At 37.7% G+C, this 21,760-nt stretch overlaps 1 protein-coding gene and 1 pseudogene across 5 annotated transcripts in view; one reads left to right on the top strand and one right to left on the bottom strand.

Moving 5' to 3' along the window:
* The window catches only part of LOC111160945 (ATRX, chromatin remodeler), a 298,603-nt gene that overhangs the window by 220,357 nt on the left and 56,486 nt on the right, over positions 1–21,760 (bottom strand). The window lies entirely within an intron of this gene.
* Positions 9,978–10,259, top strand: LOC111160947 (annotated as a pseudogene).

Genomic DNA, 21,760 nt, shown 5'->3' with positions numbered 1-21,760 from the left:
TTTGCCTTCAAAATAAAAAACAAAATAGGAAGAGTCACACTTCACAATTTCAAAACTTACTATAAAACAACTGTAATTAATACAGTGTAGTACTAGCAAAAGGATAGACATATAGATGAGTCCTCCATCCACCCCTCCATCCCTCCATCCATCCACCCAACAACTGAAGATCCAGAAATAAAACCTTGGTTGACTGGTTTTCTTCCCTCCCCCTCCACCCCCCGACTGATTTTCAAGAAGGATGCCAAGACCATTCAGTGGGGAAATAGTCTTTTTTAACAAATGATGTTAACATAACTATGTATCCACATGCAAAAAGTGAACTTGGGAGCCCTGCCTCACACCATATACAAAAGTTAACTCCAAATGCATCGAAGATCTAAAGAGTTAAAACTGTAAAACTCTGGGGGGCCTGGGTGGCTCAGTGGTTAAAGTCTCTGCCTTCAGCTCAGGTCATGATCTCAGGGTCCTGGGATTGAGTCCCGCATCGAGCTCTCTGCTCAGCAGAGAGCCTGCCTCCTCCTCCTCCAGTTTCTCTCTGCCTGCCTCTCTGCCTACTTGTGATCTGTCTGTCAAATAAAAAAAAAAATCTTTAAAAAAAAACTGTAAAACTCTTAGAAGAAAATATAGGGGTAAATTGCTGTGACCTCAAGTTTAGTACTATGAATTCCTAGATACCAAAAACATGAGCAATAAAAAGAAAATTAGATTAACTGTACTTTATCAAAATCAAAAGCTTTTCTGCTTCAAAGGACACCATCAAGAAGATGAAACAGGATAACAACAAAGCAGGATAAAATATTCGCAAATCATATATCTGACCCAAGTTCTCCTTGACAGATGAATAACAAAATATGCTATGTACATACAATGGAATGCTATTCAGCTTTAAAAAGGTCATTCTGATACAGGCCACAACACTGATGAACCTTTGAAGGCCATTATGCTAAGTAAAATAAGCCAGACACAAGAGGACAAAAACTGTATTAGCCCTCCCACTTATATGAGGATCCTAAAATAGTCAAGGTTATAGAGACAGAAAGTAGAATGGTGGCTGTCAGAAGCTAGGGAAGAGAGGATTGGAAAGTTAGTGCTTAATGGGTACAGTTTCCTTTAAAGAAGAAAAGTTCTGGAGATAGATGGTGGTGATGTTTGCACAACCACATGAATGTACATAATGCCAGAGAACTGTATACTTAAAATTGGTTAAAATGCTAAATTTTATCATAATAAAAAGTCTGGAATATATAAAGAATGCTAAAAGTCAGTAACACAAACAAATACCCAATTAAAAACTGGGCAAATGGTCTGAAGAGACAATTCTCCAAAGAAAATATATACAAATTACCAACAAGCACATGAAAAGATGCTCAATATCTTCAGCCATAAGATAAATGAAAACGAAATCCAAAATGAGACGCTACTTCACATGCACTAGGAAGGCTAAAAATCAAAAAGTCAAAATAATTGTTGTCATGGATGCAAAGAAATCAGAATCCTCATACACTGCAGATGGGAACATAAAAAGGTGCAGCCACTTTGGAAAACATTTTGGCATTTCCTCAAAGGATTTAATGTAGTTACCATACAACTTAGCAATCCTAGTCATAAGTGTGTACCCAAGAAAAATGAAAATACACTGCCATATACAAACTTGTTTACAAATGTTTATAGCAGCATTATTCACAACAGCCAAAAGCTATAAACAAGACAAATATCCATGAACAGATAAAACAAATGTCATATAAAAGAATGTTACTTGGCCATAAAAAGGAATTAAGTATTAAAACATGCTACAACACAGATAAATCTTGAACAGATTATACTAAGTGAAAGAAGCCAGTCACATAAGATCACATATTATACAATGCCATGCATAAGAAAAGTGCAGAGGGAAATCCATAAAACCAAGAAAGATTAGTGAGGTTGCTTGATACATTAGTGAGGGGGTGGGGATGTTTCTTTCGATGTGATAAAAAGGTTATACAATTATGGTGATGGTTACACGTATCTGTGAAATATAAAAACTACTAAATTATGTACTTTAAATGGGTAAATTTTATGCTATACAAAGTATATCTCAATAACAGTGTTAAAAGTGTTATTAGTCATTAGGGAAATGCCAATTAAAACCCCAAGATATCATTAATTATCTACCGCAATACATCAAATTAAAAAGCAAACAATGATAACACCAAATGCTGGTATAGATGCAGAGAAACTGAGTCACTCATACGTTGTTTTGGGAATATAAAATGGTGTGTCCCCTCTGGAACTCAGTTTACAGTTTAGTAGGAGTATCTTAAAATAAACAAGGAACCATCATATGACCTCACCAACTGCACTCCTAGGCATTTATCCCAGAGAAATGAAAATGTAGCTCACACAAATGTTTACCAGCAGTTCTATTTGTAATATCTCAAATATGGAATCAGCCCAGCTGTCCCTTAACAGGTGAATGGTTAAACAAACTGTAGTATATCCATACCATGGAACACTACTACACTGCAATAAGAAGGAAATAACTACTGGTACATGCTAAAACTCAGATGAATCTTTAGGGAATTACGCTAAGTGAAAAAACCAAATCCCAAATACATACAAATCTATAATTACATTTGTTTAACATGTTTCAAATGACAGACCTTTAGAAATGGAGGACAGATTAGTGATTGCCAGGTGTTAGGCCTGGGTAGCAGTCGGTTAGGGAGGTGAGCAAGATTATGAAAGGGCAAGATGACTAATCTGTGACAGTGGATATATGACAATAGAGGTGGAGCTATGAAGCAACCCAAGTAATAAAACTGTATAAAACTCAATAAACCATACAAGTAAAGGAAAACTTAGGAAATCTGAACCAGATCTGTAGATATCAATAACTTGATTACAATAACGTATTATAGCTTGAGAAAGTGTTACCATTATGGGGAAAATAGACTAAGTGTATATAAGATCTCTATATTAGTTGTTACAACTGTATGTGAATCTATAATTATCTGAATATAAACATTACTGTAAAAAAACATCAGAAGACTAGGAATAGAGGGAAACATCCTCAACTTGATAGAGTATTTACAAAAATCATTTATACAGGAACCATCATACTTAACGGTGAAAGACTGTTTTACCACCAAAATCAGAAACATCAAGAGAACATCTGCCATCACCATTCAAGATAATAATGGAAAATATAAAAACTCCTATCCAGCATAATGAGGCAAGAAACAGAATTAAAATGAGCACAGATGAAACAACTAAAACTGTCCCTATTTTCAGATAAGATTATGTGGAAAATTCCAAGGAATCAACAAGGCAAAAAAATAAACAAAAATCCTCCCTACAGCAAGTTCACAGGATTCAAGGACAACATAAAATGAGAATAAAATTCCAACATACCTGCAATGAACAAATAAAATACAAAATACATGTAACAACAGATTTTAAAATAGCACCCCAAATACCTGAAACACTTATGTAAAAACCTAACAAAATATATGCAAAATTAGTATATGAATAACTATAAAATGCTGGGCCCACTGAGAATTTCCACTGACTTTTTTTTCCTGAGCATGGATTACACATTCTTACTCTTTGCATGCGTTTGATAACTATACAGTTTTACTGGGGAAAGGCTTCGAAGAGCAAGAATCCACACACCTTCTTTTTTAATGTTTTCTAGTCTCAAATGGATAAAGTCTATTAGTCTGTCATCAAATTCACTAACACTTATACTGCTACCTTTAATCTCCTGTCAAGTACAATGATGTGTTATTCAAAATTGTATTTTTTAGTTCTAGAATTTCAAAATGGGGTTTTACATTTTTATGTCTATGCGAAGATTTCCTATCTCTCTTTTCATCATAAATGTATTTGCCCTTTTGTGCTTGAGCTTAGTTGTAATTGCTGCTTTCATATTCTTGTTTGTTAATCTCAAAGCTGGAGTCATCTGCAGATTGGTGTCTACTGATTGTCTTTCCTTTTCAAGCATGGGTCACATTTCTTCTTTCTTCATCTACCTAGTATTTTTGGATTGGTACAGGTCATTTGTTTAAAGATAAAATGAAGACACTGCAGCCCACTATGTTCCTCCAAAGAGCTGATATTTCTGTTATGAGGATGCAGGCAGTTAACTTAGTTGAAATCAAACCCCAAACTGTTTACCCTGTACTGGAACCAACTAAATTTTTCTACTGTTCTTTTAGCCCATAACTGAGCTACCTGGAATCTGGGCTGCACTTGAACAATTCAATCACAGGTATGGTTGGAGTTTTTGAAGCTTTTGGAGTTCTCAATTTGTAGCTCTCTTTTGAATGGAATCCACTCCCTTCGTTTTACAAAAGCTGCTAGGGTTCCCCTAAATTTCTTCATACTTCATCCAATATGAATGCAGATTTCTATCCAATCTTAACTGCCCCCGACTGAGCTAACTGGCACTTTCCATAAGGAAAAAAGGCTTAACAAGTGGGAATCCACTAATAGTATTTCCTTCCTCCATGTGTTCACTCCCCTCCCATTTGTGTCTGCTTTTTGTCACTTTCCAGTTCCTTCAAATAATTATTTTCAGTATTTTGGCCAGACTTTATATCTGTGGGAGGTAATCTGCTTGTGTAAATGAAACTAGTCTACCACCACCAGAGGCATAATTCCCCATCTACCCAAACACAGAACTCTGACTATATAATGTCATTCTAAAGACAAAGAGAATTTAAAACAAATACTTAATGCTAGTTAGGTTTCTCTGTTGTGATGGTATGGTTAGCAAATTTGAAACCAGGAAGATAACATGAGGACTGAGCAAATGAGTACAAGAAGTGAGGATAGCAGAGCCAGATTTCTCTATTACAGAAAGAAGTTAAAATACAAAAAGAGGAAGACTACAATGAAATCTGAGGTAAGAAATTAAAATTAAAAGTATCAATATCAACTTTAGGAGACGATAATAGAGTAGAAGGGTCCTAAGCTCCCATCCACCCATGGAAACACCTAAATAACACCTACATCAGTGTAAATAACACAGAAAACAAGCCAAAGACTGTTAAAACAGATTCTCCACAGCAATCATAGAGAAGAGGTCACATCAAAAATGGTAGAGAGGGGGCACCTGGGTGGCTCAGTGGGTTAAGCCTCTGCCTTCGGCTCAGGTCATGATCTCAGGGTTCTGGGATCGAGCCCCGCATCCGGCTCTCTGCTCGGCAGGGAGCCTGCTTCCTCCTTTCTCTCTCTCTGCCTGCCTCTCTGCCTACTTGTGATCTCTGTCAAATAAATAAATAAAGTCTTAAAAAAATTTTTTAAAAATGGTAGAGAGGGCACAGACATGGTTAAGAACAAAACTGACCCAGAGACTGTCTGCAAGAGTAAAGGAAACCACAAGCACGGAGAAGGGAGAAGAGCAGACCCCATACCAGGTTCCCCAGGCATGGGGGGCCTTCACTGGAAAGAAGGAGCCCCATAACATTTGGCTTTAAAAATGAGAGAAACTCAACACTGAAAATTCTCATAATCAGTGGGGCTCAATACTTTGAACTTTAAAAATCAGCAGGCTGGGCTCTGGGAAAACCACAGAGCAAGAGGAAATGGAGTCCCTGCCCTTAAAGAGCTAGCATGAAAAACAACCCCAGTGAGATACCACATAGAACCAAGTTTACGGGAAGGAAATTGGTGTATTTACTTATCTGAGAACCTGCACAGGAGGGGAAGGGATCTTCAGGAGACTACTCCAAGAACAAAAGAGTGGGCAGGTGCCACTTAACCTCCCCAATCCCTAGTCCTGATACCAGGGACCAGAGAACACTCCACCTCACTTGCAAACAGTACACCATGCCCTCTGTTAGAGTTCTCTAAAGCATCTCCAGGTCCCCTCTAGAGCAGATTAGTGCATACGTTGCTGATACTATGGGCCCTGCCCACACCCCCTCTCCTTCCAATATGGCCCAATGAACCCAACAGCAAAAGTCCACCTAAAGAGGAACCAAAACACTGGCATTGTGCAAGCAGACCTAAAAGTGGCTAGAACCAATACAAAATGACTCATGCCCTGGGGGAAGAGACAAATAAGCACACAGACCAGTTCAAATGCAGCCCTGCAGAAGACTAAGGGCAGACAAATGCTTTGATAGCAGGCCCCACTCACTTATGCAAGTCTCAGGGGACAATACACGGAGAGTACTCTGCAGTTCAGTTAAGAGCGCGCCCTGCAAATGTCTTATATAAGCCAACTCAAGCACAAGCTGTCCCCAGACTGGCCTATTAACAATGCAGGGACTAAACTTTGCCCCTAATAGACAAAGGGAGCCACTGGATCCAACTACACTGAAGAAAACTGTGGCTCAGGCACAACAGTATGGTGCACACAACACACACAGGAGACACCTCCAAAATCTTCCTCAAAGGACCATTACTTACAAGTGTAAAACACATAGATGACTTTCCTAACACATATAAATGACAAAAAGTGACACAACATGAGAAAAAAAAAATATGCACCAAATGGGGGGGGGGGGTGACAGGAAGAAAAGCAAGCAAAACAGAGATAAGCAACATGCCGGAGAGAAATTTAATGTAATGGTCCTAGAGATACTCACTAGAACTGACAAGAGCGGAGGATCTCACTGAGAACCTCAAAAAGAGATATAAAATACAAAAAAAAAAAAAAAAAAAGCATTTGGGGCACCTGGATGGCTCAGTGGGTTAAGCCTCTGCCTTCGGCTCAGGTCATGATCTCAGGGTCCTGGGATCAAGCCCCACATCCAGCTCTCTGCTCAGCAGGGAGCCTGCTTCCCCGCCTGCCGCTCTGCCTACTTGTAATCTCTCTTTCTCTCTCTCTAACAAATAAATAAAATCTTTAAAAAAATAACCAAGCAGAGATGAAGAACACAATAAATGAAATTAAAACTACACTAGAGGGAATAAATAGTAGACTAGAGGAAGCACAAAAACACATCAGTGACCTTGAAGACAGAGTACTGGAAGGTAATCAAGCTACACAAGAGAAACAACAGAATAAAAAATGAGAACAGATTAAAGGAACGCAGCAACACCATCAAGCATAGGAACGTATAGGGATCCCAGAAAGAGAAGAAAGACAAAATGGGGCAGAATGTTTATTTGAAGAAATAATACCTGAAAAATTACATCTAAAGAAGGAAACAGAAATCCAGATCCACAGAGAGGTAGAGAGAGACCCCCCCCAAAAAATCAACCCAAGGAGGTTGACACCAAGACACACAGTAATTAAAATGGCAAAAAATAGTGATAAAAAGAGGATATTAAAATTACAGAATATTTTATCCTAAAGGAGCAGAACACACATTCTTTTCAAGTGCACATGGACATTCTCCAGAATAGATCACATATTGGATCACAAATCAGCCCTAAACAAGTACAAAAAGATGGAGATCAGACCATTCATATTTTCAGATCGTAATACTAGGAATCTTTAAGTCAACCACAAGAAAAAAATTGGAAAGACCACAAATACACAGGGGTTAAAGAGCATCCTACTAAAGAATAAAAGGGTTAACCAGGAAACCAAAGAAGAAATAAAAAAAATACATGGAAACAAATGAAAATGAAAACACAACAGTCCAAAACCTTTCGGATGCAGCAAAGGCAGTCCTAAGAGGGAAGTACACTGAAATATAGGCCTACATTAAGAAGCAAGAAAAGGCTCAAATAACAACTTAAACCTAAAGGAACTAGAAAAAGGAAGGGCAAGTGAAAACCAGCAGAAGAAGGGAAATAATAAAGATTAGAACAGAAAAAAAAAGGATATATAAACAACAAAAACAAAACAAAACCAAAAAAAAAAAAAAAACCAGAACAGACCAATGAAAATGAGAGCTCATTCACTGAAAGAATTAATAAAACTGATGAACCACTAGCCAGAATTTAAAAAAAGAGAGAAAGGACCCAAATAAATGAAACCACCAATGAAAGAGGAGAAATTACAACCAATGCCACAGAAATACAAACAATTATAAGAGAATATTATGAAAAATTACTCGCCAACTGGGCAAACTAGAAGATAAATTCCTAGAAACACACAAATTAACAAAACCAAAACAACAATAGAAAATTTAAACCGACTGAGTAATCAATAATCAGTAATCAAAAATCACCTGTGGCTCAGTCGTTAAGTGGCTGCCTTTGGCTCAGGTCATAATCTCACAGTGCTGGGATCAAGCCCTGGTGCCCACATCAGGCTCCCTGCTTGGCGGGAAGCCTGCTTCTCCCTCTCCCTCTCCCACTCCCCCTGCTTGTGTTCCCTCTCTTGCTGTCTCTCTGTCAACTCTCTCCCTGTCTCTCTGTCAAATAAATAAAATGTTAAAAAAATATCTCCCGGGCGCCTGGGTGGCTCAGTGGGTTAAAGCCTCTGCCTTCGGCTCAGGTCATGATCTCAGAGCCCTTGGATCAAGCCCCACATCGGGCTCTCTGCTCAGCGGGGAGCCTGCTTCTCCCCCGCCCCCCGCCTGCCTCTCTGCCTACTTGTGATCTCTGTCTGTCAAATAAATAAATAAAATCTTTAAAAAAAAAATCTTAAAACTCTCAACAGGGGCACCTGGGTGGCTCAGTCAGTTAAGCATCTGCCTTAGGCTCAGCAGGGAGTCTGCTTCTCCCTCTACTCCTCCCCTCAACTTTCTCTCTCTCTCGATCTCTCGCTCTCGCGAGCACTCTCTCTCTCTCTCTCTCATATAAATAAATAAATAAATCTTAAAAAAATAAATCTCCCAACAAACAAAAGTTCAGGCCCAGAGAGCTTCCCAGGGGAATTTTAACAGACATTTAAAGAAGTAATGCTTAGTCCTCTCAAAATACTCAAAAAGGAGAAAGGGAAGGAAAACATGCAAGATCTTTCTACAAAACCAGGATTACTTTGATTCCAAAACCATACAAAGACCCCACTACAAAGGACAATTACAGGCCAAGATCCTTGATGAAAAAGAATGCAAAAATTCTCAACAAGAAACTGGCAAATCAAACCAAACAATACATTAAAAGGATTATTCACCATGATCAAGTGGGATTTATTCCTGGGCTGCAGGGTCAGTTCAATATATGCAAATCAATGTGATAAACCACATTAATAAAAGAAAGGAAAAGAATCATATGATCCTTTCAAATAGATGGAGAAAAAGCATTTGACAAAATACAGCATCCATTCTTGCTCAGCAATTAAGGTATAGGTAGAACATACCTCAACATCACAAAGCCCATATACCGAAGACCCACAGCCAATAACCTCAATGCAGAAAAAAGGATAGTTTTTCCTCTACGGTCAGGAACAAGACAGGGATATCCACTCTCACCATTACTATTTAACGTACTACTGGACATCTTAGTCTCAGAAATCAAACAAAAAGAAAAGACATCCAAATTGGCAAGAAAGAAGTCAAACTTTCACTATTTGCAGATGACATGATACTCTATGTAGAAAACCAGATGGGGTGCCTGGGTGGCTCAGTGGGTTAAAGCCTCTGCCTTTAGCTCAGGTCATGATCCCAGGGTCCTGGTCAGTGGAGAGCCTGCTTCCTCCTCTGTCTCTGCCTGCCTCTCTGCCTACTTGTGATCTCTGTCTGTCAAATAAATAAAATCTTAAAAAAAAAAAAGAAAACCAGAAAGATTGCACACACACAGAAATGCTAGAACTAGTACATGAATTCAGCAAAATCAATGTACAGAAATTGGATGCATTTCTATACACCAATACACCAATAATGAAGCAGGAGAAAAAAATAATCAAGGAATCGCTCCCATTTACAGCTGCACCAAAACCCGTAAGATACCTAGGAATAAATCTAACCAAAGAGGTAAAAGATCTGTACTCTCTAAACTATAAAACACTGATGGAAGAAACTAAAGAGGGCGCAAAGAAACGAAAAAACATTCCATGCTCAAGGATTGGAAGAAGATACATAGTTAAAATATATTTATTACCAGAAGCCTAAGTCCTCTCAGTGTAGGAGGATTCTTCAGCCACTATGTCAACTGGCACAGATGTTTCTCTTTCTTCATATGATGAAGACCAGGGATCTAAACTTATCCCAAAAGCCAGAGAGGAGTTGTTTGTTCCCATTGGCATGGTGGCATCTGCAGCAATTGTTACATAGGGATTATATAAATTGAAGAGCAGGGGAAATACTAAAATGTCTGTTCACCTGATTGACACGTGTGTGACAGCCCAAGGCTTTGTTGTGGGAGCAATGACTCTCGGTATGGGTTATTCCATGTATAAGGAATTCTGGGCAAATCCTAAACCTTAGAAGAAGAGAAACTGTCTCGGTTTTGTTGGTGCTGCTTGCTTTAGTTAGGCATCTCATGTTGAGTTTATATGTTTACGTTGAAAATAAATTGTTTGAATGGGTCAGACAATTAAAAAATGTTGGTATCACAATTCCAGACATCAAGCTATATTACAAAGCTACAGTGATCAAGACAGTATGGAACTGACACAAAAAAAGACACTTAAATCAATGCAACAGAACAGAGAATTCAGAAATGGACCCTCAACTTTGTGTTCAACTAATCTTCAACAAAACAGGAAAGAATATCCAATGGAGAAAAGACAGTCTCTTCAACAAATGGTGGTGGGAAAACTGGACAGCAACATGCAGAAGAATAAAATTGGACCATTTTTCTACATCATATACATAAATAAATTCAAAATGGATTAAAGACCTAAATGTGAGACAGGAAACCAACAAAATCCTAGTAGAGAACACAGGCAGAAACCTCTTTGACCTCTGCTGTAGCAACTTCTTACTAGTCATGTTGACTAGAGGCAAGGGAAACAAAAGCAAAAACGAACTACTGGGACTTCATCAAAATAAAAAAAAACTTCCACACAGCAAAGGAAACAATCAACAAAATTAAAAGGCAGCCTATAAAATAAGAGAAGATATCTACAAATGACATATCTGATAAAGGGTCATTATCCAAAATCTATAAAGAACTTATCAAACTGATCACCCAAAAAAATGAATAACCCAGTTAAGAAATAGGCAGAAGGTGGGGCGCCTGGGTGGCTCAGTGGGTTAAAGCCTCTGCTTTCGGCTCAGGTCATGATCCCAGGGTCCTGGGATCGAGCCCCGCATCGGGCTCTCTGCTCAGCAGGGAGCCTGCTTCCTCCTCTCTCTCTGCCTGCCTCTCTGCCTACTTGTGATCTCTGTCAAATAAATAAAATCTTTAAAAAAAAAAAAAAGAAATAGGCAGAAGGCATGAATAGACATCTTCTCAAAAAAGACAATCCAATGCGGTTGGTAAGTGCCTTTATCTCCTCACTATAAACTTGTATGGCACTGGATACCTCTCTTTCCTAATGGTGTCTAAAGTTGTAGTATATACTTATCTTTATGATTGTCTTGTTAATGTTTTACTCATGTTATAAGGCTGGGTCCATGTGTTCTTTTGCTCAGCATTTTCTATCATTACCTAAACAATAAATGATACATAATATCTGCTCATTAAATAATGAAAAAAATTAAATTTGAAAATACTTTATTACAGTAAATCGTTTAATATTTAAAAAATATAAAGTATAGGGACGCCTGGGTGGCTCATTTGGTTGAGCAGCTGCCTTCGGCTCAGGTCATGATCCCAGCGTCCTGGGATCGAGTCCCACATCGGGCTCCTTGCTCAGCAGGGAGCCTGCTTCTCCCTCTGCCTCTGCCTGCCACTCTGTCTGCCTGTGCTTGCTCTCTCTCTCTCTCTCTGACAAATAAATAAACAAAATCTTTAAAAAAATAAAATAAAATAAAATAAATAAAGTATGAAAAAATAAAGTCATGGCATCAATATTCAGACAAAAATCTGACCAGCAGACATATGAAAAGATGCTCAACATCACTAAATGTTAAAAATAGCTAACCTAGACATACAAATGCCCAACAGACCCATGAAAACACGCTTGACATCAGTGATCATCAGAGAAATACAAATCAAAACTTCAATGAGATAACACCTGACACCTGTCAGAATGGCTAAAATTAACAAGTCAGGAAACAATGGATATTGGCGAGAATGTGGAGGAGGGGAAACCTCTTACACTGTTGGTGGGAAAAGAGTATGAAGGTTCCTCAGAAAGAGAAAACAGACCTACCCCATGACCCAAAAATTACACTATTAGGTATTTACCAAAAGGATACAAAATTGCAGATTTGAAAGGGTACATGCACCCCAATGTTTACAGCAGTATCAACAATAGCCAAACTATGGGGAGAGCCCAAAGGTCAATCCACTGATGAATGGAGATGTGGTGTGTACACACACACACACACACACACACACACACACACACAGAGGAATATTACTCAGCCATCAAAAAGAATGAAATCTTGCCATTTCATTAACATGGATGGATCTAAAGTGTGTTATGTTAAGTGAAAATAAGTTAGTCAAAGAAATACAAATACTATATGATTTCACTCATATGTGAAGTTTAAAAAACAAAACAGATGAACATATGGGAAGGGGGGAAAATGTGCGAGGAAAATAAACCAAAGGAGACTCTTAATGACAGAGAACAAATGGAGGGTTGATGGAAGAAGGCAGGTGGGGGGTGGGCTGAGTAGGTCATGGGTATTTAGCAAAGTACTTGTTGTAATGAGCACTGGGTTTTATATGTAACTGATCAAGCACTAAGTTCTACTCCTGAAACCAGTATTATACTATTATGTTAACTAACTGGAATTTATAAAAATTTGAACAAAAAAGAGTATTCTACCAACAATGCTATCATTCACAGAAGGATAGATAGATAAAGAGCTCCCAGACAAATAAAACTTAAATTCATCACTACTAAACCTGCCCTACAAGAAATGTTAAGAGGGATAATCTGAGTGAGAAGATTATACCCTAAGGAGTAAGAAGAAAGGAAGCACAAAAGCAGTAAAATTAAGTAAATCTAAGAAATAGATGAATTCACAAAATAAAAGGATGAAAAATAAGACACCATATATGAAAACACGGTGGGGTGGGGAGAAAAGTAAAACTTTAGTTTGTTAGGAATGGGTTTGAACTTAATCAACCATCAGCTTATATTCAGAAGATGATATATATAAGCATAATGGTAACCACAAGTCAAAAGCTGGTAAGGGATACACAAAACATAAAGAGAAAGGAATCCAAGCATATCACTAATGAACAGAAGCAAACAATGAGAAGAGAGCAAGAGAAGTGAGACAGAAGTACTACAAAAACAATCATAAAACAGATAACAACATGCCAATAAATACATAACTATTAATAATTACTTTGAATGTAAATGGACTAAATACTCCAATCAAAAGACATAAAAGTGAAGGAAGCAATAACAAAGCAAGATCCATCTATGTGCTACCTACAAAAGACTCACTTCAGACCTAAAGATACATGCATGTTGAAAGTGAAGGATGGAAAAACATTTATTATGTGAAAGGAAGTGAAAAGAAAGCTAAACTAGCAATATTTATATAGGACAAAATAGACTTTAAAACATCGACTGTAAGAGACAAAAAAGGAGACTACATAATCATAAAGGGAACAATCCAAAAAGAAAACGTAACAACTGCAAATATATATGAACCCAACATGGGAGCACACATAAAAACAAAGCAGCTAATAACAAACCTAAAGGAAGCAATTGATAGTAATTCAATAACAGTAGGGGATTTAATTTACATCAATAGATCATCCAAACAAAAAATCAAAAAGTAAATAGTGGCTTTGAAGGACACATTGGAACATATGAATCCAAAAGATACATTCAGAACATTCCAACCTAAAACAGCAGAATACACATTCTTTTCTCATACACATGGAGCATTCCCCAAAACAGATGATATGTTAGGCCACAAAACAAGTCTCCAAAAATTCAAAAAGGTAGAAGTCATACCATGTATCTTTTCTAACACTAGCACTATGAAACTAAAATCAACCACAAGAAAAAAATGTGGAGAACACATAAAAACATGAAGATTAGGGGATACCTAGGTGGCTCAGTGAGTTAAAGCCTCTGCCTTCAGCTTAGGTCATGATCCCAGGGTCCTGAGATCGAGCCCCACATCAAGCTCTCTGCTCAGCAGGGAGCCTGCTTCCCCCCCCCCACCTCTCTCTCTCTCTGCCTTCCTCTGCCTACTTGTGATCTCTGTCAAATAAATAAATAAAATCTTAAAAAAAATGAAGATTAAATAACGTGCTAATTAACAGTAAATGAGACAAATAAACAAGAAATCCAAGAGGAACTAAAAATAAATGTAAACAAGTGAAAACAAAAACACAATAGTCCAAAATCTTTCAGACACAGCTGTTCCAAGAAGGAAGTTTATAGCAAAACAGGCCTACCTCAAGAAGTATGAAAAACCCCAAATAAACTTACACCTAAAGGAACTAGAAAAAGAATAACAACTTAAACCCTAACAGCAGAAGGAAATAATAAAAATAAGAGCAGAAATATGGGCACCTGAGTGGCTCACTCGTTGAGGGCCCAACTCCTGGTTTAGGCCCAGGTCATGATCTTCCCAGTTAGAAGATGAAGACCTGCATCACGCTCCCCACTCGTATGGGGGTCTGCATCTCTCTGCCCCTCCCATCGCTTGCACGCATGTGCTCTGTCAAATAAGTAAGTAAATCTTTAAAAATAAAAATAAGAGCAGAAGTAAAAAAGAAACAAAATACAACAGATCATTGAAACCAGGAGCTGGTTGTTTGAAGAAATCAACAAAATTGAAAACCTTATCCAGACTCATCAAAAAATAAAGAGGGAGAACATAGAACTGGAAATGAAAAGAGTTGAAATAACAACCAACGACACAGAAATACAAAGGATTATACAAGAATATTATGAAAAAGTATATGCCAACAAACTGAACAGCCTACAAGAAATGGAAAAATTCCTAGAAACATAATCTCCCAAAAGTGAATCAGTAAGAAATTTGATTTGAGCAGACTAATACCAGCATTAAGACTGAATCTGTATTCAAAAACAGATTGGAAAACTAAATCCACAATCAGATGGTTCACAGGTGAATTCTACCAAACATCTGAAGAGTTAATACCTATTCTTCTCAACTATTCCAAAAAGTAGAAGAGGAAAAAAAGCTTTCAAACTCATTCAATCAGGCCAGTGTAACCCCAAAACCAGATAAAGCCTCCACTAAAAAAAGAGTACCAAAGGGCAATATCCCTGGTGAACAGAGATGCAAAATTCCTCACCAAATATTAGGAAAGTGAATCCAACAATACATTAAAGAATCATTTACCATGATCAGGCAGGATTTATTCCTGGGATGCAAGGTGAGTCAATATACACAAATATGTCAATGAGATACATCTCATTCAATATAGAAAGGATAAAAACCATATGATAATATCAAAAGGTGCAGAAAAAGGATTCAACAAAGTACGACATCCATTCATGACAAAAACACTCAAAGTAGGTTTAGTGGGAACATACCTCAAAATAATAAAGGCCATTTATAAAAAAAAAAAAAAACATAGCTGCCATCATCGTTAATGGGGAAAGAACTGGGAGCTTTTCCCCTAAGGTGAAGAACAAAACATGGGATGTCCACCCTTATCACTATTACAGAATATAGTACTGCAAGTCTTAGCCATAGGAATCAGAAAATAAAAAGAAATAAAAACCATCCAAATTGGTAAGGAAGTAGACAAACTTCTACTATTTCCAGATGACATGATACTATAATAAAGGAAACTCTAAAGACCAACAAAAAACTAGTAAAATTGATATACAAATTCAATAAAGTTGCAGGATATAAAATCAACCTATAGAAATCTGCTGAATTTCTATGCACTAATAATGAGGTACTAGAAAAAATTTTCTAAAATTTTTCTAAAATTTCTTAAAAAATACTAAAAAATAATCCCATTTATAATTTTACCAAAACCAAGAAGAACCTAGGAATAAACCTAACCAAAAAGGCAAAAGATATGTGCTCTGAAAACTAAAGAACACTTGTGAAAGAAAGGACACAAGGAAATGGAAAAACATTCCATGCTCATTGATTGGAAGAACATACACTGTTAAAATGTCTATATTAACCAAAGCAATCTACACATTTAATGCAATCCCTATCAAAATACCAACAGCGTTTTTCACAGAACTATAACAAACAATCCCAAAATTTGTACAGAACCACAGAAGCCCCCAAATAACCAATGCAATCTTGAAAAGGAAGAACAAGATATACTACAAAGCTGTAGTAATCAAAAGTATGGTACAGACACAATAAAATACACATAGATTAATGGAATATAATAGCCCAGAAATAAATCCAAGATTATATGGTTGATTAATTTTCAACAAAAGAGACAAGAATATGCAATGGGAAAAAGTCTCTTCAACAAATACTGGGAAAACCAGACAATAGTCAAAAGAATGAGGGTGCCTGGGTGGCTCAGTAGGTTAAGCCTCTGCCTTCAACTCAGGTCATGATCTCAGGGTCCTGGGATGGAGTCCTGCATCTGGCTCTCTGCTCAGCAGGGAGCCTGCTTCCTCCTCTCTCTCTGCCTGCCTCTCTGCCTACTTGCGATATCTCTCTCTCTCTCTCTCTCTCTCTCTGTCAAATAAATAAATAAATAAATAAAAATCTTTAAAAAAAAAAAAGAATGAAACTGGACCACTTTCTTATACCATACACAGAAATAAACTCAAAATGCACTGAAGACCTAAATGTGAGATCTGAAACCATAAAAATCCTAGAAGAGAACACAGTAATTTCTCTGACATCCACCATAGCAACATTTTTCTAGGTAAGTCTTCTGAGGCAAGGGAAACAAAATCAAAAATAAACTATGGGAACTACATCAAAACACAATCTTCTGCACAGCAAAGGAAACAATCAACAAAACTAAAAGGCAACCTACTGAGTGGGAGAAGATATTTGCAAATGACATATCCAATAATGGGTTAGTATCCAAAATATATAAAGAACTTACACACCTCAACACCCAAAAAAAAAAAAACCCACAGATAATCCTATTTAAAAATGGGCAAAAGACATCAAGAAAAATTTTTTCCAAAGAATACATAGAGATGGCCAACATGAAAAGATGTTCAACATCAACTCATCATCAAGGAAATGCAAATCAAAACCACAATGAGATATCACCTCAGACCTGTCAGAACAGAAGAAATCTAAAGCACAAGAAACCACAAGTGTTTGCAAGGATGTAAAGAAAAAGGAACCCTTGTGCACTGTTGCCAAGAATGCAAACTGTGCAGCCACTATTGAAAACCACAGAGAGGTTCCTCAAAAAACTAAAATTGGAATAACCATATGATCCAGTAATTCCACCACTGGGTATTAACCCCAAAACACAAAAACACTAATTTGAAAAGGTATGTGCACACCTATGTTTACTGCAGATTATTTACAATAGCCAATATATGGAAGCAACCCAAGTATCCATCAATAGATGAATAAAGACAATGTGGTATGTATCTACCATGGAATATTACTCAGCCATAAAAAAGAATGAAATGTTACCATTTGCAATAACATGGATAGATCTAAAGGATATAGTGCTAAGCCAAGCAAAGTCAGTCAGTCAAAGACAAATACTATATGATTTCACTTGTATGTGGAATTTAAGAAACAAAACAAAGAAAAAAAGTCACAAACAAAAGAAAAGAAATTGGTGGTTACCAGAGGGCAGGTGGGTAGGTGAAGTAAGTGAAAGGGACTAAGAGCACTCTTAATGTGCAGAATTGCTGAATCACTATACTGTACAACTGAAAATAATATAAAACTGAATTTTAGTTATACTAGAATTTAAAAATAAATTAATGAAAAAACAAAACTATCAATATCAATTCATGAAAATATTAACACAGATATCCACTTTCTCTGTGAAAGGGCCTGTAACCAAAGATGTCCTGGAGAGAATGAACAGAACACTGTACAACCAGACGTTGTTTTCTAAAAAAAAGTATCTCACTAAAAGGAACTGGAACTCCTTGGAGAAATAACTGATTTCTGGGCCAGGTAAAGGACAATGCAAAATATACATTCAACATCTTATGAGGGCAGAAAGTAATGAAGTGCTCTAGGATGGTGATGTGTAAAAGGGTTAGCGGGAGCCACACAGAAGGGCCTCCCACTTGCCACAAGTGATACAAAAGAATACTGAAATAAATAATGATAGAGATATTAACAAAGAAAGAATATTAGCATATACAAATTAAACAAATGAAGAGAGAATAGAACGTAAAGCCCTCCCATATACTTATAGCAATATATCAACTAAAACATATAAATAATAAAAATTATTCAGCATTTGGAACCCATCAAAGCAATATATCATTCAGCCAAGAATCATGAATGGATACTACAGTATGCCGAATTTCTACATATGGCCCCCAAGATTTCATGCTCCCTAATCTCCAGAACCTATGAATGTGAGGAAATGCCACTTCCATGACTGTACTATGTAAAACAGCACCACTGACCTTAAGAATTGGAGGGAGGGGTGAAAGGAATTTGGCTAGTGTAATCACGAGTCTTAACAATAGATAAATTTCTCCAGATGATGGCTGAAGAAGAAAGCAAAGGAGTTATATTCAAAGCATGAGACTCAACGTGCTGGCTTTGAACATGGAGGGGGCCATTAGAGAAGAAATACAAACAGCCTTAAGCTAAGACAGAGGAACCTGGCCAACAGCCAGCAAGAAATGGGAACCTTAGACCTATAACCACAAGGACTTGAATTCTGGCAACAACCTAAATGAGCACAGACATGGATTTTTCCACAGAGCTTTCAGAAAGGAACACAGTCTCAATGATACGTTAACTTTAACCTTGTGATACCCTAAGGAGAGCCCAGAAAGGCTCACTGAACTCCTGACCTAAAGAACTGTGAAATAATACATTTGGATAATTATAAGCTGCCATGTTTGGGGATATTTGCAACAGAAAACACGTAAGTTAAGTTTTGATAATGAAAAAGAATACCTAAAGAGTTTCACAGTAATATCCTACGAATTACTTATTAGTTAGAAAGGAATAAATCATTAAATTTGTAGTGGATTAATCCAGCATAACAACCACAGTCAAGTAACCTAAGTTAATATCACCAATAAAAGAAAAAATTACAGGGGTGCATGGGTGGCTCAGTCAGTTAAGCATCTGCCTTTGGGTCAGGTCATCCATCATGCCAGGGTCCTGGGATGGAGCCCACATCAGCCTCCCTGCTCAGCAGGGGGCCTGCTTCTGCCTTTCCCTCTGCCTGCTGCTCCCCCTGCTTGTGGACTTATGTGCACTCTCTGTCAAATAAATTAAATCTTTAAAAAAATAAAGCTTTAAAAAATAGAAAAAATTATATCATGTGCCTTGTGATATGATGTACTGACAAGAATACCACACCACATATTAACCCCAACAAAAATAAATAACCTGAAATCCAATTTAACTAATCAGACAAATTCACATCAATGCCACCAATGTAATAGACCTGTACATTTCAAAAGTATCATGGCTCCAACAGACAAAGAAATGGTTTTAGATTTAAAAGGACTAAAGTGGGGGTGCCTGGGTGGCCCAGTCATTAAGCATCTGCCTTTGGCTCAGGTCATGATCCTAGGGTCCTGGGATCGAGCCCCTTGTCGGGTTCCCCAACTCTGCAGGAAGCCGCCTTCTCCCTCTCCCACTCCCCCTGCTTGTGTTCCCTCTCTCAGTCTCTCTGTCAAATAAATAAATAAAATCTTCTTAAAAAAAATAAAAGAACTAAAGAGGGGCGCCTGGTTAGCTCAGTCAGTTAAGCATCCAATTTGGTTCCGGCTCAGGTCATGATCTCATGGGTGGTGAGAGCGACCCCATCATCCACATTCAGCACAGAGTCTGCTTGAGACTCTTTCCCCCTTCCTCTTCCTACCACTCTTCTCTTGCGTGCACACTCTCTCAAATAAATAAATAAAATCTTTTTAAAAATAAAATAAAAATAAAAAGACAGACAAGACAACTATCTGCTGCCTATATATGTTGTCTTCAGGTGGATACTTGACTTGGGAGGAAAAATTTATCTATAAAAACACTGTTGGGGCAATTTTTGAATTAAGAATAAGGACTATGGATTAGATAACACTATATATTTAGTTTTACCCACCTACTTACCATTCCCATTATTCAATACTTCTTACATTTAGGTGTTGCCATTTCAAATTATTTTCCTTCTGATTTAAGAAAACCCTTTAATATTTCATCTATTGTAGGTCTACTGACACGACAGAGTTCTCATTTTTTGTCTATATTAACTCCAGCTTCACTTTTGAAAGATGATTTCACTGCATATGCATATACAGTTCCAAGTTAGCAATTATTTTCATTTCGTACTTTAAAGAAATCATTTCATTATCATGTAGCTTCTATCATTCATGTTGTTGACTGTACTATCATTGTTTTTGCTTTTCCTTTGAAAGCAGTAATTTTTTTTCCTGTTTGCTTATAAGTTTTTCTCTTGGTTTTTTGTTCTTTAGGAGCTTAATTATAATATATCTAGTTATTATTTTCTTTATATTTATCCTGCTTGAGGTTCACAGAGTTTCATGAATCCATGGCTTGATGCCTTTCATCACTTTCAGAAAATGCTCAGCTAGGTTTCTGACCCATTCTATCTTTTCTCCCTTCTGAGATTCTAATTACACATACGGCTGAACTTCTTACTGTGGTCTACTTCTCTTATACTTTTTGTACATACTGTATTTGTGGTGCATGTGCATGTGCGGGGTGTGTGTGTGGGTGTGTGTGTATTCAGCTCTTACATATGTAGCCACCCTTGAAAACCTCAAAAATGATCATCACATGATACAGGACACTTTTAAAAAGGAGAAAAGGAGGTAGAAAGGAGGTATTGAGACTTTTTTGTTAAGAAAAAATGCACCAGGGACACCTGGGTGGCTCAGTGGGTTAAAGCCTCTGCTTTCGGCTCAGGTCATGATCCCAGGGTCCTGGGATCAAGCCCCGTATCGGGCTCTCTGCTCAGCAGGGAGCCTGCTTCCTCCTCTCTCTCTGCCTGCTTCTCTGCCTACTTGTGATCTCTGTCAAATAAATAAATAAAATCTTTAAAAAAAAAAAGAAAAAATGCACCAATTCTATTCAGAGAAGTTATGAAACAATGTAAAAATTTAACTCATAGAGGTGCCTGGGTGGCTCAGTGGGTTAAAGCTTCTGCCTTCAGCTCCAGGTCATGATCTCAGGGTCCCGGGATTGAGCCCCGCATCCGGCTCTCTGCTCAGCAGGGAGCCTGCTTCCCTTCTTCTCTCTCTGCCTGCCTCTCTGCCTTTGTGATCTCTGTCTGTCAAATAAATAAATAAAATCTTTAAAAAAAAATTTAACTCGGGGCGCCTGGGTGGCTCAGTCAGTTAAGCTGCTGCCTTCAGCCCAGGTCATAATCCCAGGGTCCTGGGATCAAGTCCCCCATCAGGCTCCTTGCTCGTCAGGGAGCCTGCTTCTCTCTCTGCCTCTGCCTGCCATTCTGCCTGCTTGTTCTCTCTCTCTCAATCTCTCTGACAAATAAATAAAATCTTTAAAAAAAAAATTTAACTCGGGGCGCCTGGGTGGCTCAGTGGGTTAAAGCCTCTGCCTTCAGCTCAGGTCATGATCCCGGAGTCCTGGGATCTAGCCGGGCATCGGGCTCTCTGCTCAGCAGGGAGCCTGCTTCCTCCTCTCTCTGCCTGCCTCTCTGCCTACTTGTGATCTCTGTCTGTCAAATGAATAAATAAAATCTTTAAAAAAAAAACTTAACTCATATACACAAATAACTAATATAT

The sequence above is a fragment of the Enhydra lutris genome, unplaced genomic scaffold (genome assembly GCF_002288905.1).
Source record: "Enhydra lutris kenyoni isolate GAN:26980312 unplaced genomic scaffold, ASM228890v2 scaffoldscaffold79, whole genome shotgun sequence".
NCBI lineage: Eukaryota > Metazoa > Chordata > Mammalia > Carnivora > Mustelidae > Enhydra > Enhydra lutris.
This window is presented reverse-complemented; position numbering and strand designations above follow the sequence as displayed.